General features: G+C 36.9%; 1 non-coding gene across 1 annotated transcript; it reads left to right on the forward strand.

Moving 5' to 3' along the window:
• The first annotated feature begins 227 nt into the window (after window positions 1-227).
• LOC148568789 (small nucleolar RNA R71) lies at window positions 228-335 on the forward strand. The gene has a single exon (XR_015882782.1). It is a non-coding gene; the product is annotated as a small nucleolar RNA R71 (small nucleolar RNA).
• Window positions 336-7,873: the final 7,538 nt, after the last annotated feature.

Consider the following 7,873-nt stretch of genomic DNA (forward strand, 5'->3'; position numbering starts at 1 on the left):
TTCAGAGTATCAATCTCAAGAACTCCTTTCTTCTGAGCTGTCCCATTATTCACAGGATTCCTTTCAGAAGTGTACATGAATTGGTTATTTGCAACCATTTCAATGAGTTCTTGAGCTTCTGCAGGCGTCTTCTTCAGATGAAGAGATCCTCCAGCAGAGCTATCCAATGACATCTTGGATAGTTCAGACAGACCATCATAGAAGATTCCTATGATGCTCCATTCTGAAAGCATGTCAGAAGGGCACCTTCTGATCAATTGCTTGTATCTCTCCCAAGCTTCATAGAGGGATTCACCATCCTTCTGTCTAAAGGTTTGGACTTCCACTCTAAGTTTGCTCAATTTTTGAGGTGGAAAGAACTTTTCCAAGAAGGCATTGACTAGCTTTTCCCAAGAGTTCAGGCTTTCTTTAGGTTGTGAATCCAACCATGTCCTAGCTCTGTCTCTTACAGCAAAAGGAAAAAGCATAAGTCTGTAGACTTCAGGGTCAACCCCATTGGTCTTGACAGTGTCACAGATTTGCAAGAACTCAGCTAAGAACTGATGAGGATCTTCCAATGGAAGTCCATGAAACTTGCAATTCTGTTGCATTAGAGAAACTAATTGAGGCTTAAGCTCAAAGTTGTTTGCTCCAATGGTAGGGATTGAGATGCTTCTCCCATAGAAATCAGGAGTAGGTGCAGTAAAGTCACCAAGCACCTTCCTTGCATTGTTGGTATTGTTGTTATTTTCGGCTGCCATGGTTTTTTCTTCTTTGAAGAGTTCTGTTAGGCCCTCTAAAGAGAATTGTTCTTTAGCTTCTCTTAGCTTTCTCTTCAAGGTCCTTTCAGGTTCAGGATCAGCTTGAACAAGTATGCCTTTATCTTTGTTCCTGCTCATATGAAAGAGAAGAGAACAAGAAAGTAGGGAATCCTCTATGTCACAGTATAGAGATTCCTTAAGGTGTCAGAGGAAAAGAAGAATAGAAGGAGGAGGTAGAGAAGAGGGAATTCAAACTTATCAAGATGGATAGAGTTCGAATTGCACCTTGATGAGGAGTCTTTGTCCTTTAAATAGAAAGATGTGAAAAGAGGGGAAGAATTTTCAAAAATTAATTAAAAGATTTTAAAAAGAAATTTGAAAATTTGATTGAGATTTTTGAAAACTAAGATTAGGAAAGAAATAAAGTGATTTTTGAAAAAGATTTTGAAATTAGAAAAAGATATGATTGAAAAAATTAATTTTGAAAAAGATGTGATTGAAAAGATATGTTTGAAAAGATATGATTGAAAATCAATTTAGAAAAAGAAAAATTTTTAAAATTGAAGTTGATTACTTGACTATCAAGAAATTAAAAGATATGATTTTAAAATTTAAAGTTTGATCCTTTCTTAATAGGCAAGTAACAACTTGAAAATTTTGAAGTAAATCTTTAATTGAAGCAAGGATTTTTGAAAATAGCAAAAATAAATATAAAATGAAAAGAAATTTATTTTGAAAGAGATATGATTTGACAAAGATTTGATTTTGAAAAATTATGAAAACTTGAAAAAAATGTGAATTAAAAACAAAATCTTCCCTCTAGTGTCATCCTGGCGTTAAATGCCCAGAATGGTGCCCATTCTGGCGTTAACGCCCAAATCTCTACCTTTTTGGGCGTTAAACGCCCAGCCAGGTACCCTAGCTGGCGTTTAAACGCCAGTTTTCCTTCTTTACTAGGCGTTTTGAACACCCAGCTTTTTCTGTTTGATTCCTCTGCTGAATGTTCTGAATCTTCAATTCTCTGTATTATTGACTTGAAAAGACACAATTTTGAAAATATTTTTGAATTTTTAATGATGAGAAACAATAAGAATGCAACTAAGATAAAATAAACAATGCATGCAGGACACTAAACTTAAAAATTTTCATATAAAAGACACTAACAAATTGAGAATGCATATGAGAAACAACAAAACACACAAAACAAGAGAATTTAAAGATCAGAGCAATGAAATCATCAAGAACAACTTGAAGATCAATGAAGAACATGCATGAATTCAAAAAATACAAGAAGAACAGAAACATGCAATTGACACCGAACTTAAAATTAGACAATAGACTCAAACAAGAAACATAAAATATTTTTTATTTTTATGGTTTTATAAATTTTTTTTGTGATTTTCGAAAATTATATGGAAAAAAAATAAAGAGAATCAAAACTTCTAATGAGAATTCCAGGAATCATGCAATGTTAGTCTAAAGCTTCAGTCTAAAAAGATTAGACATGCTTGGCCAAGCTTCAGCAGGACATTACATTCAATAGCTAAATTGATGGGAATCAATCAGCTTTTGTGATGGTAAGAACATCACCTTGAATCTCTAGAATTCATTCTTAAAAGTTCTGAAGAAAAGATACCTAATCTAAGCAACAAGATGAACCGTCAGTTGTCCAAACTCGAACAATCCCCGGCAACGGCGCCAAAAACTTGGTGCACGAAATTGTGATCATCAACAATAGCGCCAAAGACTTGGTGCTCTCAAACGTGAATCACACTTTGTCACAATTCCGCACAACTAACCAGCAAGTGCACTGGGTCGTCCAAGTAATAAACCTTACGTGAGTAAGGGTCGATCCCACAGAGATTGTTGGCTTGAAGCAAGCTATGGTCATCTTGTAAATCTCAGTCAGGCAGATTCAAATGGTGATGGAGGATTGATAATTAAAAGATAAATAAAATATAAAATAAAGATAGAGATACTTATGTAATTCTTTGGTTGGAATTTCAGATAAGCGTATGAAGATGCTTTGTTCCTCCTGAACCTCTGCTTTCCTATTGCCTTCTTCCAATCATTCATACTCCTTTCCATGGCAAGCTTTATGTTGGGCATCACCGTTGTCAATGGCTACATCCCGTCCTCTCAGTGAAAATGGTCCTGATGCTCTGTCACAACATCGGCTAATCAGCTGTCGGTTCTCGATCATGTCGGAATAGGATCCATTGATCCTTTTGCGTTTGTCACACGCCCCACAATCGCGAGTTTGAAGCTCGTCACAGTCATCCCTTCCCAGATCCTACTCAAAATACCACAGACAAGGTTTAGACTTTCCGGATCTCAGGAATGACTGCCATTAATTCTAGCCTATACCACGAAGGTTCCAATCTTAGATCAGAAACCCAAGAGATACGCATTCAAGCCATTGCTAGTAGAACAGAGGTGGTTGTCAGGCACATGTTCATAGATGAGAATGATGATGAGTGTCACGGATCATCACATTCATCAAGTTGAAGAACGAATGAATATCTTGGAGAAGAAATAGACTTGAGTTGAATAGAAAAACAATAGTACTTTGTATTAATTCATGAAGAACAGCAGAGCTCTACACCTTAATCTATGGTGTGAAGAAACTCCACCGTTGAAAATACATAAGAACAAAGTCTAGGCATGGCCGAATGACCATCCTCAAAGGTCTAAGGACTAAACGTCCCAAGATGTGTGTAAAAGTGATTAAAATACAATAGCAAAAGGTCCTATTTATAGAAAACTAGTAGCCTAGGGTTACAGAAATAGGTAATTAATGCAGAAATCTTCTTCCGGGCTCACTTGGTGTGTGCTTGGGCTGAGCATTGAAGCATTTTCATGTAGAGACTTTTCTTGGAGTTAAACGCCAGCTTTGTGCCAGTTTGGGCGTTTAACTCCAGCTTTTGTGCCAGTTTCGGAGTTAAACGCCAGAATTCTTGAGCTGACTTGGAACGCCTGTTTGGGCCATCAAATCTCAGACAAAGTATGGACTATTATATATTGCTGGAATGCCCAAAATGTCTACTTTCCAACGCAATTGAGAGCACGCCAATTAGGCTTCTGTAGCTCTAGAAAATCCACTTTGAGTGCAGGGAGGTCAGAATCCAATAGCATCTGCAGTCCTTTTTCAGCCTCTGAATCAGATTTTTGCTCAAGTCCCTCAATTTCAGCCAGAAAATACCTGAAATCACAGAAAAATACACAAACTCATAGTAAAGTCTAGAAGAGTGATTTTTATTTAAAAACTAATAAAAATATAATAAAAACTAATTAAAATATACTAAAAACATACTAGAAACAATGCCAAAAAGCCTATAAATTATCCGCTCATCACCATGTCTAGTGATTTGGACCGAAGCTTTCACTGAAAGCTTGGCTGGCTAGTAAGCCATGTCTAATTCCTGGACCGCAGTTTTAGACTAACATTGATGATTCTTGGAATTCTCATTAAGAATTTTGAATTCCTTATTTTCTTTTTCCAATTATTTTTCGAAAAATACAAAAAAATTAATAAAATCATAAAAATAAAAAATAATTTGTGTTTCTTGTTTAAGTCTGGTGTCAATTTTTAAGTTTGGTGTCCTGCATGTTTTCTTTATTTCCTTGCATTTTTCGAATATATGAATTTTGTTCTTCATTAATCTTCAAGTTGTTCTTGATGAATTCCTTGCTCTGATCTTTAAATCCCCCTATTTTGTGTGTTTTTAGTTGTTTTTCATATGCATTCTCAATTTGTTAGTATTTCTAATATGAAAATTTCTAAGTTTGGTGTCCTGCATGCATTATTTTTTTTATCTTAGTTTTACATGATTAGTTTCATTTTGTTGTTTTTCATCATCAAAAATTCAAAAATTTTCAAAATTATGTCTTTTCAAGTCAATAATACAGAGAATTGAAGATTCAGAACATACAGCAGAGGAATGACGGAGAAAAAGCTGGGCATTCAAAATGCCCAGTGAGGAAGGAAATCTGGCGTTTAAACGCCAACCAGGATACCTGGCTGGGCGTTAAACGCCCAAAAGGGTAGTATTTTGGGCGTTAAACGCCAAAATAGATACCATTCTGGGCGTTTAATGCCAGGATGGCACAGGAGAGGATTTTTTTTTAATTCAAATTTTCATAATTTTTCAAAATCAAATCTTTTTCAAATCATATCTTTTCAATCATATCTTTTCAAAATCAAATCCTTTCCATTTGTTTTACTATTTTCGAAAATCCTTGCTAACAATTAGTGATTTTATTAAAAATTTTCTTCCTTATTAAGAAAGGTTCAATAATTGAATTTTAGAATCATATCTTTTAAATTTCTTGTTAGCCAAGACATTAATTTTAAAAATCAAATCTTTTTAATTGTTTGTCAATCATATCTTTTTAAAACCATATTTTCTCAATCATATCTTCTCAATCACATCTTTTTCAAAAATGATTTTCAATCATATCTTTTTGATTTCTAATTTCAAAATCTTTTTCAAAATCACTTAACTACTTTCTCAATTTTAATTTTCGAAAATGATCAACCAAATTTTCAAAATTTCTTTTAATCTTTCTAAATTTAATTTCGAAAATTCTTTCCCCCCTTCTCACATTTTTCTATTTAAGGGACTAACATCCCTCCTCAATGTGCAATTCGGACTCCCTCTCTCTATAAGTTCGAATTCTCTCCTCTCTACCCCCTCCTTCTATTCTTCTTTTCCTCTGACATCTCAAGGAATCTCTATACTGTGACATAGAGGATTCCATACTTTATTCTTCTCTCTTTCATATGAGCAGAAGCAAAGACAAAGGCATTCTTGTTGAAGCTGATCCTAAACCTGAAAAGACCTTGAAGAGAAAGCTAAGAGAAGATAAAGCACAACTCTCTGTAGAGGACCTAACAGAAATTTTCAAACAAGAAGAAGACATGGTAGTTAAAAACAACAACAATGCCAACAATGCAAGGAAGGTGCTTGGTGACTTTACTGCACCTACTCCCGACTTCTATGGGAGAAGCATCTCAATCCCTGCCATTGGAGCAAACAACTTTGAGCTTAAGCCTCAATTAGTTTCTCTAATGCAACAGAATTGTAAGTTTCATGGACTTCCATTGGAAGATCCTCATCAGTTCTTAGCTGAATTCTTGCAAATCTGTGACACTGTCAAGACCAATGGAGTTGATCCCGAGGTCTACAGGCTTATGCTTTTTCCCTTTGCTGTAAGAGACAGAGCTAGAGTATGGTTGGATTCACAACCTAAGGAAAGCCTGAACTCTTGGAAAAAGCTGGTCAGTGCTTTTCTGGCCAAATTCTTCCCACCTTAAAAATTGAGTAAGCTTAGAGTGAAAGTCCAGACCTTCAGATAGAAGGAAGGTGAATCCCTCTATGAAGCTTGGGAAAGATACAAGCAATTGATCAAAAGGTGTCCTTCTGACATGCTTTCAGAATGGAGCATCATAGGTATCTTCTATGATGGTCTGTCTGAACTGTCTAAGATGTCATTGGACAGCTCTGCTGGAGGATCTCTTCATATGAAGAAGACGCTTGCAGAAGCTCAGGAACTCATTGAAATGGTTGCAAATAACCAATTCATGTACACTTCCGAAAGGAATCCTGTGAATAATGGGACAAATCAGAAGAAAGGAGTTCTTGAGATTGATACTCTGAATGCCATATTGGCTCATAACAAAATATTGACTCAGCAAGTCAATATGATTTCTCAGAGTTTGTCTGGAATGCAAGCAGCAACAGGCAGTACCAAAGAAGCTTCATCTGAAGAAGAAGCTTTTGATCCTGAGAACCCAGCAATGGAAGAGGTAAATTACATGGGAGAACCCTATGGAAACACCTATAATCCTTCATGGAGAAATCATCCAAATCTCTCATGGAAGGATCAACAGAAGCCTCAACAAGGCTTCAACAGTAATAATGGTGGAAGAAATAGGTTCAGCAATAGCAAGCCTTTTCCATCATCTTCTCAGCAACAGACAAAGAATTCTAAGCAGAGCCACTCTGACTTAGCAACTGTAGTCTCTGATCTATCTAAGACCACTCTAAGTTTCATGACTGAAACAAGGTCCTCTATTAGAAATTTGGAGGCACAAGTGGGTCAGCTGAGTAAGAAAGTTACTGAACTCCCTCCTAGTACTCTCCCAAGCAATACAGAAGAGAACCCAAAGAGAGAATGCAAGGCCACAAACATGTCCCACATGGCCGAATGTATAGAGGAGGAAAAGGCAGTGATTTTCACTGAGGAAGACCCCAATGGACATCCACTGGCATCCAAAGAGTTCCCTATTAAGGAACCATGGAAATCTGAGGCTCATACAGAGACCATAGAGATTCTATTGAATTTACTTCTGTCATTCATGAGCTCTAATGAGTATTCTTCCTCTGAAGAGGATGAAGATGTTACTGAAGAGCAAGTTGCTAAGTACCTTGGAGCAATCATGAAGCTAAATGCTAAGTTATTTGATAATGAGACTTGGGAGGATGAACTCCTTTTGCTCACCAAGGAATTGGATGACTTGACTAGGCAGAGATTACCTCAGAAGAGACAGGATCCTGGAAAGTTCTCAATACCTTGTACCATAGGCACCATGACCTTTGAGAAGGCTCTGTGTGACCTAGGATCAAGCATAAACCTCATGCCACTCTCTGTGATGGAGAAGCTAGGGATCCTTGAGGTACAAGCTACAAGAATCTCACTAGAGATGGCAGATAATTCAAGAAAACAGGCTTATGGACTTGTAGAGGATGTCTTGGTAAAGGTTGAAGACCACTACATCCCTGCTGATTTCATAATCCTAGACATTGGGAAGTGTATGGATGAATCCATCATCCTTGGTAGACCCTTCCTAGCCATAGCAAAAGCTGTGATTGATGTTGACAAAGGAGAATTGGTCCTTCACATGAATAAGGACTCCCTTGTGTTTAAAGCTCAAGGATCTCCCTGTGTAACCATGGAGAGGAAGCATGAAAAGTTTCTCTCAATGCAGAGTCAAATAGAGCCCCCACATTCAGACTCTAAGTTTGGTGTTGGGAGGCCATCATCATGCTCTGAGTATCTGTGAGGCTCCATGAGAGTCCCCTGTCAAGCTATTGACATTAAAGAAGCGCTTGTTGGGAGGCAACCCAATT

The sequence above is a fragment of the Arachis ipaensis genome, chromosome B4, assembly GCF_059453495.1.
Source record: "Arachis ipaensis isolate K30076 ecotype BB chromosome B4, ASM5945349v1, whole genome shotgun sequence".
NCBI lineage: Eukaryota > Viridiplantae > Streptophyta > Magnoliopsida > Fabales > Fabaceae > Arachis > Arachis ipaensis.